Here is an 11,521-nt window from a genome sequence, read left to right on the forward strand (position 1 = left end):
TGTGTTCTGCCTCCGTCAACAATGAGAGCATCCATCTGACCCTATGGGGGACGGGGAGTCGGCTCTTTCTCCAGTTTTACAATCTTGCTTATACCATCTTATAGCATCTTACACCATCGCAGTAAGTGATGAAGGTTAACTCTCTCAGTCGGCTTGTCGTAATCAGCTCTCCGATACCCGGCAGCCCAGTTCCCTCTCCCCGCTCAGCTGAGTTCCCAACAAAGGTCGCACTCCTTCCTCAGTGGGCAAACGTGCCCCTCAGCCTTGGGGCTCCCTGTGTGATGAGGACTCACTGATGGGAATGTGGGACCAGGACCCAGCAGGGAGGTGGCCTGAGCATGGAACATCAGAGGTTAACAATGGTCCACTTCTAAAAATAAAGTTGCCAATAATATAAAAACCAACAAGCAACAACAACAAGAAGTTACGCAAAAATAAACCAAGAGAAGCTTAATTAGGTTGCTGAAACGTGGCTATGATGTGCGTGTGAGTTCCCAGAGGGCAGGATGGGGCATGTGGTTACTCAGCACTGTTCTGATGGGAGTGTGGAGGATGCCCGCCTCCCACCCAGTTCAAGGCAGGCTGGCTTTTCTCAACTCTGTGATTCTTTAATCAACTGCCATGAATGTCGTGGAGCCCAGCTCCTCTCTGGCTGGGACTTAAGAAGTTTTGCTTGTAGAATTAAAAAAAAAAATTCTCTACCGTATTTGCATTTTTGTTTGTTTTCATTTATTTATTTGTTTGTTTGTTTGTTTATGGCTGTGTTGGGTCTTTGTTGCTGAGCTGGGCTTTCTCTAGTTGCGGCGAGCGGGGCTACTCTTCGTTGTGGTGCGCCAGCTTCTCGTTGTGGTGGCTTCTTCTGTTGCAGAGCACGGACTCTAGATGCAACGGCTTCAGTAGTTGTGGCACTTGGGCTCAGTAGTGGCTCACGGGCCCTAGAGCGCAGGCTCTGTAGTTGTGGTGCACGGGCTTAGTTGCTCCACAACATGTAGGATCTTCCCAGACCAGGGCTTGAACCCACGTCCCCTGCACTGGCAGGCCGATTCTTAACCACTGCACCACCAGGGAAGTCCCTGAATTTAAAATATTTTAAAGTTCCATACTCTAAAATGCAGAAATCCTGAACGTACAGTTTTGGGATTATTAATAAATCTATACACTCTTATAACCATCAGTAGATCAAATGCAGGACATTCCCAGACCCCAGAAGGCTCCTTTGTGCCTCCACCCCGTCACTCTCTCTGAAAGATAACCATTGCTCTGATTTCTCTCACTGTAAATTAGTTGTATTTTTTTTCTTAATTGGAGTGAAATATACATAGCATAAAATTTGCCATTTTTACCATTTTGCACAGTTCAGTGGTATTAAGTGCATTCACATGGCTGGGCAACCATCACCACCATCCCTCTCCAGACCTTTTTCATCGTCCCGAATTGAAAGTCTGTCCCCATTAATCAATAACTCCCCATTCCTGCCTCCCCCTAGCCCCTGGCAACGCTCATTCTACTTTCTGTCTCTATGAAATTGACCATTCTTGGTACCTCATATAAGTGGAATCATACAATATTTATCCTTTTGTGACTGGCTTATTTCACTTACCATAATGTCTTCATGGTTCATCCACATTGTAGCATGTGTCAGAATTCCTTTTTTTTTAAGGCTGAATAATATTCCATAGTATGGATAGACTATGTTTTGTTTATCCAATCATCTGTCAATGGACATCTGGGTTGTTTCTACCTTTCAGATTATTGTGAATAATGTTGCTATGAACACTGATGCACGCATATTTTTTCAAGCCCCTGCTTTCACGTCTTTTGAGAATATTCCCAGAAGTGGAATTGATGAGCATATAGTACTTTTGTTTAAATGATTGAGGAGCTACCATTCTGAATTGTGCCTGTTTTTGAACTTCACTTGTGTGGGATCACTTTATACTTAGTTGCATCTTACTTGCTTCAATTAAACAAAGTGATAGGCAAAAGCTTTCTGACTCCAGACTCGTCCACAGCCTGCTCTGTTCTGCTTATTCATTCTAACTCGCTCATGCCATGGGTAACCCCTGACTCTCAAATTCTGGTCTTAAGACCACCTGCAACTTCTGAGGTGCTGTGAAGAATGTAGATATCAGACCTCCAGATAAAATGAGAGTGAAGCAAAATCACGGATTATATCTCCCAGATACTAATCAAAATGAACATGAAAATCAGACAGAAATGTACCAGTAGCAACCAGTCGAGGATGTGGAAGTGAACTTCTGCTCTCGATTTTATGACACAGAAGCAAGGAAATCTCGAGGAGGCCAGCAACCCAGCACAGGAAGCTCCTCTGACCCTTCAGTCCGAAGCAATACTGAGAAAGAGGGTGAATCAGCAAATCTGAACAGAAATGCCCTTCAAAGGGGAGAGGAGCTGGTCAAGGGGCAAAGTAGACACCCTGCAAAAATCTGGGGAATGGCCCCCAAGGCTCCTGCACACCACCTGCACAGGATCAAAAAAAATCAGGCCAGCCTCTGCTGCTCCACTGTGGCATTCCACAGTGAGTCAAGCAGCCATAGACAGCACAAGATCTATGAGTTCAGTTGGTGTGATGCTCTAGATACGATGAGGGTCCCTTTCACAACAAAACCCCTAGATCCTGGGTCCACTCAGTCTTTAAGTGCACTGCTGGACTCCTGAGGGGAGAAGGAATTCTCTAAGGCACCCCTTCTTTACAAACAAAAACCAAAACAATAACAAAAATCAACAAAAATAGTGAGCTGAAACCCGAGTATTAAGCAAACTGGAAATGTGGTGTCGAATTTGCGATCGGTGCAAATGCTGATTAACTGCTCTGACCATTTGGAATGGATGCCTTGGGCTCCCAACAACAGGGGAGACTGAACTCAAGATTCTCACCTTGGGGCTTCCCTGGTGGCGCAGTGGTTGAGAATCTGCCTGCTAATGCAGGGGACACAGGTTCGAGCCCTGGTCTGGGAGGATCCCACATGCCGCGGAGCAACTAGGCCTGTGAGCCACAACTACTGAGCCTGCGCGTCTGGAGCCTGTGCTCCGCAACAAGAGAGGCTGCAATAGTGAGAGGCCCGCGCACCGCGATGAAGAGTGGCCCCCGCTTGCCACACTAGAGAAAGCCCTCGCACAGAAACGAAGACCCAACACAGCAAAGATAAATATAATAAATTAATTAAAAAAAAAAAAAGATTCTCACCTTGAACTCAGAGCCCTGGAGGAGACCACAATCGATTCTAGGGTAGGATAGCCTCTGCCTCCTGGCGGGAACAAATGCAAATCTCTCTGGAGGAAAGCATTCTCAGTTTCCCATCTGTAAGCTCAGTACAATCAACAATCACCAAACTCACCAAAAGAAGCTGCAGAAACTAAGCAGAAACAACAACAATAGATATAGACCCCCCTAAGAAACAAAGACTTTGGAATAATCAGATACTGGACATAAAATACACGTGTAAGAAAGACAGAGATAAAATCTGTAGTCACACACTCTCTCTCCTAACTTCCCTCCCTCTCTCTTTTCTTCCTTTTTTCATTATCCTTATTTGCTCACCACTCACAGGTGGGCCCACCTCTGTGCTGGGCTGTTACCCTGCTCTGACATCCACTGTTACAGGGTAGAATTGGGCCCTTCAAAAAAGATATGTTGCTGTCTTAACCCCTAGTACTTCAGAATGTGACCTTCCTTGGAAATAGGGTCTTTACAGAAGTAATCAAGTGAAAATGAGGTCAATAGGGTGGACTCTCATCCAATATGACTGGCTTGCTTATAAAAGGGAAATGTGGACACAGAGATACGCACAGAGGGAAGATGTATAGACACACGGGGAGCAGAAGGCCATGTGACTGTAGTGATGCATCTCCAAACAAAGGAACATCAAGGATTGTCTGTCAGCCAACGCTGGAAATTTGGACGAGGCAAGGAAGCATTCTCCCCTAGAGACGTCTGAGTAAGTCTGCCCCACTGACACCTTGATTTTGGACTTCAAGTCTCCAGAACTGTGAGACAATAAATGTCTGTTGTTTTGAGCTACCCAGTTTTGGTACTCCGTTACTGCAGCCCTAAGAAAGGAATTCACCCTCCTTGCATGAGTCCTGGCTGCCTTCCCGCACTCATCAGGCCACCTAGTAACTCTGACTGAAAAGGAAGGAAGGGAGGGAGGGAGTCTGGAATCAGAATTTGAATACAGGCCCATCTGTTTCCAGAGGCCATGTTCTTAATTATTCCACTCTTTTTGTGCTCCAGTAGGAAAGCTAAGTAGTTGGAACAGAGATTGTGTGGCCTGTAAAGCCATATTTACTATCTGGTCCTTTATAAAAAAAAAACTTTGCCAGCCCCTGTTCTGTAGTAGATAGACAAAGTGCATCTGATGAGAGTATGAGGAATGGAGTGGTGACTACTGCCCAGAGAGGCAAGGGAAGGCTTCCAGGGGCAGTGACAACAGAGTGAAGGAGGATGTAAAATTTTGGCATTCATTCACATATCCATCCATTCAAATAGCACTGAGCACCTGCCATGTGCTAGGTATTGAAGATGAGTAAAAGCTGTTGCCTAGCCCCTTGGAGTTCATAGTCCAGGGAGAGTCATGGGCAAACCTCTCCCTCCTATGCACTGTGAGGACCTCCCACTCACAGTGGAAGCACGTGGAAACCGGAGATGCATCTCCTAAGAGATCAGAAAAGGCTCCACAGAGGAGGTGTCCGCAGAGCTAGATCTTGGAGTTTATGGAGGCTCTTGCCAGGCAGACTTCTTGGAGGTGAAGGCTTTTACTGATCATCTCTGGGGTCTGTCTACTCATTGACCTGGCTCACTTAGGAGGGCACCAAGCAGTCAAAAGGGCTTCCACATAGGACTGGGTCCACACCCGCACTTCCAGGCTCCCCGGCAATGAGTGGCACCCCAAGGTCAGAGCTAGTTAGAGGTTGAGTTGAGGCCAACACTATCTCTGATGACTTTGAGGAGAGTCAGGGATCCCAGGAGCAAATGTGAAATCCTGAATCTTCTATACCCTTTCCTCCCGCTGCACATGCCAGCTCCTGGGGCCTCGGGAAGAAAGATGACCAAGGAAAACTCAACATCGCCCCATCTCTTCACTAGGAAACTCAGTGAGAGGAGGAACCATAATGCTCCCGACCTTCTCCTGCCTCTGCCCTCCCCAATCCCTGCAGAATTTTCATTTTAGCATTGTCCACGGTCTACAGCAGTTGCTTGCATTTCTTTCTTCTTTGGAAGCCTGATAGCCAGTCAGGAGCAGGGACCATACCATTTATTTCTTACCATTTATTATTTATTCTGAAGCCAAGGATTGGTAGATACCCAACTAACGTCTATTGAATGGACTAGAATGTAGTTAAATCAAACAGAGGGGAGAGGATGGGATTGAATAAAATAAGAATGGTAAAGGCACCAAAAGAGGATCTCAGTAGGACATAGGTGGCCTCCCTACATCAATCTCAAAGGTCACAGGCTCTTCCAATCGTCCTTTTTTGGGTAAGTTCTAAATTCCCTTTGTGGGTTTTGACTGGGAATTTATCTACCATCATACTTTTAACAAAACATTTTATGGTATCTAAGTGACTTCCTTCTTCTTTCTTGAGCAACTGCAACCACCAAAACCTCAGTTCATTATCTCCTCAGTCCAGCCAGCCCCTGTCCTGAAGGTCTTTCCATAAACAATTTACATTCAGTACTTCTGACCCTCTTGCCTTCCCACCTGCTAATAGATCTGAATTTGTGTTGATTCTGCTCTGGCAAAAACTCAGCCCTCTGGAACTTTCTACCTGCCTCTCTGCCACACCCTAGTCAGGCCTTATTATGTCCCCAAGAGTTTCCCATCAGACAGTCCTGCCTTGCACCACTCTCAGTGCCAGCCCTTCCTCACAGGGCTGCCATGTTGTACAACTCCAGAAGGCACCATTCACTTGTGCTGTATGGGATTTGGAATGGTATGTCCTGAGACATTGCAACACTGTGACCCCAAGTGGTCACCAGAGTGATCTGTCCCCTCCTTGCTCAAAAAAAAGCATCAACCTCGGGATTTCCATTACCCAGGGCATTAACTTTGAGTCCATCGGAGTAATTTAAAACACTCCATGGATCTACCCTTCCAGACTTACATGTCACCACTTGCAACTTCCCCCCAACCAGACCGTCCTCTCTAAGTGTACTCTGAAACTCATCATTTCTGAGACCTTGAGTCATTATTTCCCACTTCTCTCTTCTGTGTTTTCAAACTGGTCCTCTAAGCCACAAACATAAACAGGCTGCTGCCAGCTTTAAAAACAACCCCCTCCTTTGCCCCAGCATTCCTCTCAATCACCATCCTTCTCCTCTTCATTCATTTAACCAATATTTTTGAACACCCACTGGGTGCCAACCCTTTATTCTAGGCGCTTAGGATATATCAGTGAACACAGCTGACAAGGGTCTCTGTCTTCGGGACCGTTTTGGCCTCACAAGGGAGAGACACACTCACCAAAGATCATAAGTTAGTGAAGGATAAAGGCACGTAATATTTTTGAAGGGAATAAATGCTACCATGGGAAAAATAGGTGGAGCAGGGTAAGGGGATTAGGTGGGTGAGGGAAGAGCAGTTTGCAGCATTAAATGGGATGGTCGGGTCCACCTCCTTGGGCAGAAGAGACACTTGCCACTTCTAAAAATCTTGTCTACAATCACCACCATCACTTCTCACCTCCCACTTACTCCTCAGCCCAGGGAAATCTGCTCCATAAACACTGTTTCTGACAAGGCCAGCAAGGCCCTCCACATTGCCAAGTCCATGGTCACCTCACTGTGGAAATAGAGCTTAGACACTGTTGAACACTCAGTACCCGATGCATGTTTGTGCCTTGGCCTTGGAACACTATGCTTTTCTATTTTCTTCTATTTCTCCTTCATCATCTCTTCTTTCTCTGCCCACCCTTTAAGTGATAGCGTTTCCAAGGCCCATCCATGCCCTCAGCTCTGCTCAAGCTGCTTTCCCAAGAAAGTTTCATCCATATAACATGCTGAGAAACCCAAATCTGTTTTATCCCTGAACCCTGGAGCAGTCTACAGGATCCTTTCTCCTTAGGAAAGGTGAAGCCCTTGCTCTCTTGCCAGAAACTTGCTCAGCATAACTAAGTTGCAGGAATCTGAAGGGTCCCTGGCAGATCAGGAAGAAGGCACTGGAGGATTTAGGTTAGAGCCCATGGTCTAAGGTAAGAGGAGTAATAGGAGAAGGATTGTGGTGGCTGCAGAGACCCTGTAAATATGGTCACAAGTGAAGCCCAAGTAGAGAGACCACCGGTGAGAACTCCTTGGGGTCTGAATGGCCATTTCCAGTGGTGTGTTCTGTTCCAACCCTGGAGTCATGGTAAAGGCAGTTTGCCTAGATTGCTGTGAACCCCAGCACAGGGTGTTAGAAGAGAGAACATCCTTCTCTGTCTTCCCTGAGTTTTTGCTTTCTGTGGTTTCCCTCCAGGCAGCCATAATGAAAGAGGGAGCAGGTGTGGCAGTGTGGATACGGAACCATGTGACTTATTACGATACCAACTTGACCAGAAAGAGCAATGGGACTGCTGAACCCCAAATGCCTCTCAGGCAGTAAGCTCTAGTTGACTGCTTGTAGAAGACACCATTTTTTTTGCCAAACCATGTTGACTTTCCACCTAGCTCCATAAGCCTCTGATTAGCAATCACCATGTTCGCAAGGAAATGAGCCAGAGACAACAAACAATAGATACCGACCCTCAAGAACCAAAGATATTGGAATAATCACATCTTGGATATGATATATTCTTGTCCCAAGTCCCAAGGAGGCAGAACTTGATTAGTCTGAGCTATGTATAGTAATTCTCCTCTTGCCAGAGATTGGCTTAAGGAAGAGGCCTGTGCACTCAATCCGGCCAAAGGGGCATGAAGGGTAACCTTGCCTTCCAAGGAAAGACATCGTTCCTACTTCCTGACATTGTCCTCTGCCTGTGACGTCTGGAGCCACGCCAGCCATCATCACCCACATTCTGAGCTGTTAGAGCAGAAGGAGGGAAAGCACATGGGTTCCTGATGAGGTCGAGACCCTGCACTGACTCACACGGTACTGTCCCCACTCCAGGCACCATGTCTTACTGCTCAGCTACTTTCAGTGGTTTTTTGGTTGCTTGCAGCTGAGGGGGCTCTCTTTGCTGCACCCTTTTCTATACTATATATTCTTCCCCCGCTCACGGCATCCTTCTCTGCTCCACAAACCCTCCCAGATCTTCCCCCAAAGTGATGCCAACCGAGTCCTTGTGACTCAAAGTGTGGTCCCTCGATCACCGGCAGCAGCATCACCTGGCATCTTATCAGAAAAGGAGAATCTCAAGCCTCACTGCAGATCCAGTGAACCAGAATCCATATTTTAACGATTCTCCAGGTGACGGGTAAGCACATCAAAGCTTGAGGAGTAAATAACGATTCCAGATGGTGCCTCACCTTGACTACTTGTCTCTTTCGTGCATATTTAACTTTTCTCGTTGTAATGCCGTTGTTACCAATGGCAGGGCAGACAGAGTGGAGCATGTGCAGGGTGGCCCTGAGTTCCTTGACTCTGCCAGGCTAGGCTGGAGCCCCTCAGGGCTCCAGGGCCCCTCACTCCTGAGGATAGAAGAACGTAAGCTGATCCTCAGTGATTGCTTGGTTTCTGGCCTGATTTTGGGTTTTTTTTCCACACAAGATCTGACTGCAGAGCAAAGGCATGACTTAAACTCCTTAACTTAAACCTGCCTAACTTACACCACTGAATTTACCTATTTAACTTGATGCTCTTCCTTGCTTTCTATCATAGGCAGCTCCATTTGATCAGGACCCCATGCATCCCCCTAACATTTTGGTATTTCGTGTCTGGTGCTCGGATGCAACCCCATCTGTGAGCCTCAGACCTCCAGCAACTCAGCCTCCCACACAGCCTTGTGCAAAGGTGCCGTGGGGCATGACTACAGGCCAGTGTCTACCCAAGGGACACCATTTTTTAAAACTCCCTTGTTTTGAAAATGTTTCCCTGAAATTCTGTGTGTATTACTTTGATATTCCTGAAGAGATTCTGGTATCTGAAGCTTTTCACGCATTCAGCTCTTTTGCATGAAGCCTGAGCTGATCAGTAATAAACATTGCCATGAAGTAGCAGCTATGATCATAATTTCCTTACAGTCTGAAAACAGCCAGAGGGAACTCCCAGGCGATCCAGTGGTCAGGACTCCGTGCTTCCACTGCAGGGGGCATGGGTTCAATTCCTGGTCGGGGAACTAAGATCCTGCATGCCTCAAGGTGTGGCCAGAAAATATAATAAACAAAATAAAACAAAACAAAATAACAGGAATTTTTGCTTCTGTACAGGCAGCCAAGAAGTTATGAGGAAGTAACTGTGTGTCTGCAAGGAATTGGGGGTATCTTTTCCTTGATCACTTAGTATGTCCAGCCGAGAAACTTTGACAGGACTGCACAAGATGGGCAGCATCATAGGCCCGCCATTCACTTTGATATGATCCCAGATATCCACTCTTTTCCATGCTTTCTTCCCCTGAAGGACAAAGCACTACGTTGCAAATTGGCTTTCCAAACCTTAGGACCCAGCATGGCCTCGTGACCGTGGCAGTGCTGTGTGGAGGCATGGACAGTGGTCCTGGGTTCCCACGTCTCCAGAGAAGAAACAAACTCTCTCTTCCCTCCAAGGAGAAATTGAATGAGGAGGTACGTAGACAGGTAGAAAGATATAAACTAGATGGACTTTTCCAAATTTTTCTGTGGGGATATACTACTTTTATAATCATCTAAAAATTACAGTAAAACTCAATTTTTAAACATCACCTCGGGTGGGAAGGAGATTGTTATGAGATCAAGTGAGAACCTTCACTGAATATAATTTTATAATTTTAATTTTTGATTGTATTACCTATTCAAAATATTTACCAAAAATATAAATTCTATTCATCCTTAAAGCTCATTTCAAACCCATTTCAAACTCATTCCATTTCTCCATGAAACTTTCCTTAATTCCCCACCCAGACAGATTTCCCCATCTTTAACTCTCACAGAAACATGGATTCTTTGTTTGTTTGGGTTTTTTTATTGAAGTATAGTTGATTCACAATGTTGTGTTAATTTCTGCTGTACAGCAAAGTGATTCAGTTATACCTATATATACATTCTTTTAAAAATTATTTTCCATTATGGTGTTTTACAGGATATTGAATATAGTTCCCTGTGCTATACAGTAGGACCTTGTTGTTTATCCATTCTATGTATAATGGTTTGCATCTGCTAACCCCAAACTCCCAATCCATCCCTCCCTCTTGGCAATCACAAGTCTGTTCTCTAAGGACATGGATTCCTTGAATAAGGTGTTGTCGGACCCTTGACATCTGCCCTACATTGTGCTCTACCTCAGACGTCTCAGACTTTGCAAAGTTACACACCGGTAAAGCCTCCCATCCCAGTTTTCCCCAAATTATTTTAGTGACCACCGTAGGGTTGCCAGTATTTGGGTGGAAGGGCGGTGCTAGGTACGGACATTTTCAAAAGCAACCACGGGTCAGTCAGTTCCCTTTTTGTTCAAGGCTGCTCGTGTAGCTTGCCATCAATTCCTGATTCTTACACTGGGGATGTTCATCTTTTTTCTAGTTCCCTTCCTGGAATGTTAGGTAAATAAAAGAAACTATGGAATTAAAAAAGTCAAAACCAGTCACCACACCACCTACCACTGTTGATTTTACTAGAGAAAGAATGTTTTTTGTTTGGGTTTTTTTTTTTTTCTTTTTTTTAAGGAAAGGATATAATCTCAGAATAAATAGTCATAAATTTTAAACACAATTGTTTTAATTTTCCCCATTACACTGCAGACAGGTGAAAGCTTGATCTGGGCCACAAATTTGGGAACAGTTTGTTTATTGCTCTTCCTGTGAGGGTATCTCTGCAGGTAAGTTTTGTTCTATCCCTGGATTCTAAGTTTCTCAAAGCTGCCTCATCTGGTAGAAACAGAGCTTGGGAGAGGCACACATTGCTTCTGCTTATTCCCACAGATGGGGCTTTGTCTCATGGCCACACTCAGCTGCAAGGGAAACTGGGAAACTCAGTCTTTATTCATGGCAACTATGTATGTTAGTTTCCTAGGGTTGTAGCTACAAATGAGCACAAACTTTGTGGCTTACAGTAACAGAAATCTTTTCTCTTTCAATTTCAGAGGCCAAAAGTCCAAAATTGTTGTGTAATAGGGCTGTGCTCCATCTGGAGGCTCTAGGGAGGATCCATCCTTGCCTCTTCCAGCTCCAGGCGTTCCATGGCTTGTGGCTGCAAAACTCCAATCTCGGCCTCTGTCTTCATATGGTCTTCCCTTCTCTCTGTGTCTATCCTCTGCCTTCTTCCTATAAAGACACTTGTCATTGGATTTAGTGGCCACTTGGATATTCCAGGATGGTCTCATCTCAAGATCTTTAACTTGATTACATTTGCAAAGACTCCTTTTCCAAATAAGGTCACAATCACATGTTTAGGGGG

The sequence above is a fragment of the Mesoplodon bidens genome, assembly GCF_964165515.1.
Source record: "Mesoplodon bidens genome assembly, chromosome: 11".
In the NCBI taxonomy this organism is placed as follows: domain Eukaryota; kingdom Metazoa; phylum Chordata; class Mammalia; order Artiodactyla; family Ziphiidae; genus Mesoplodon; species Mesoplodon bidens.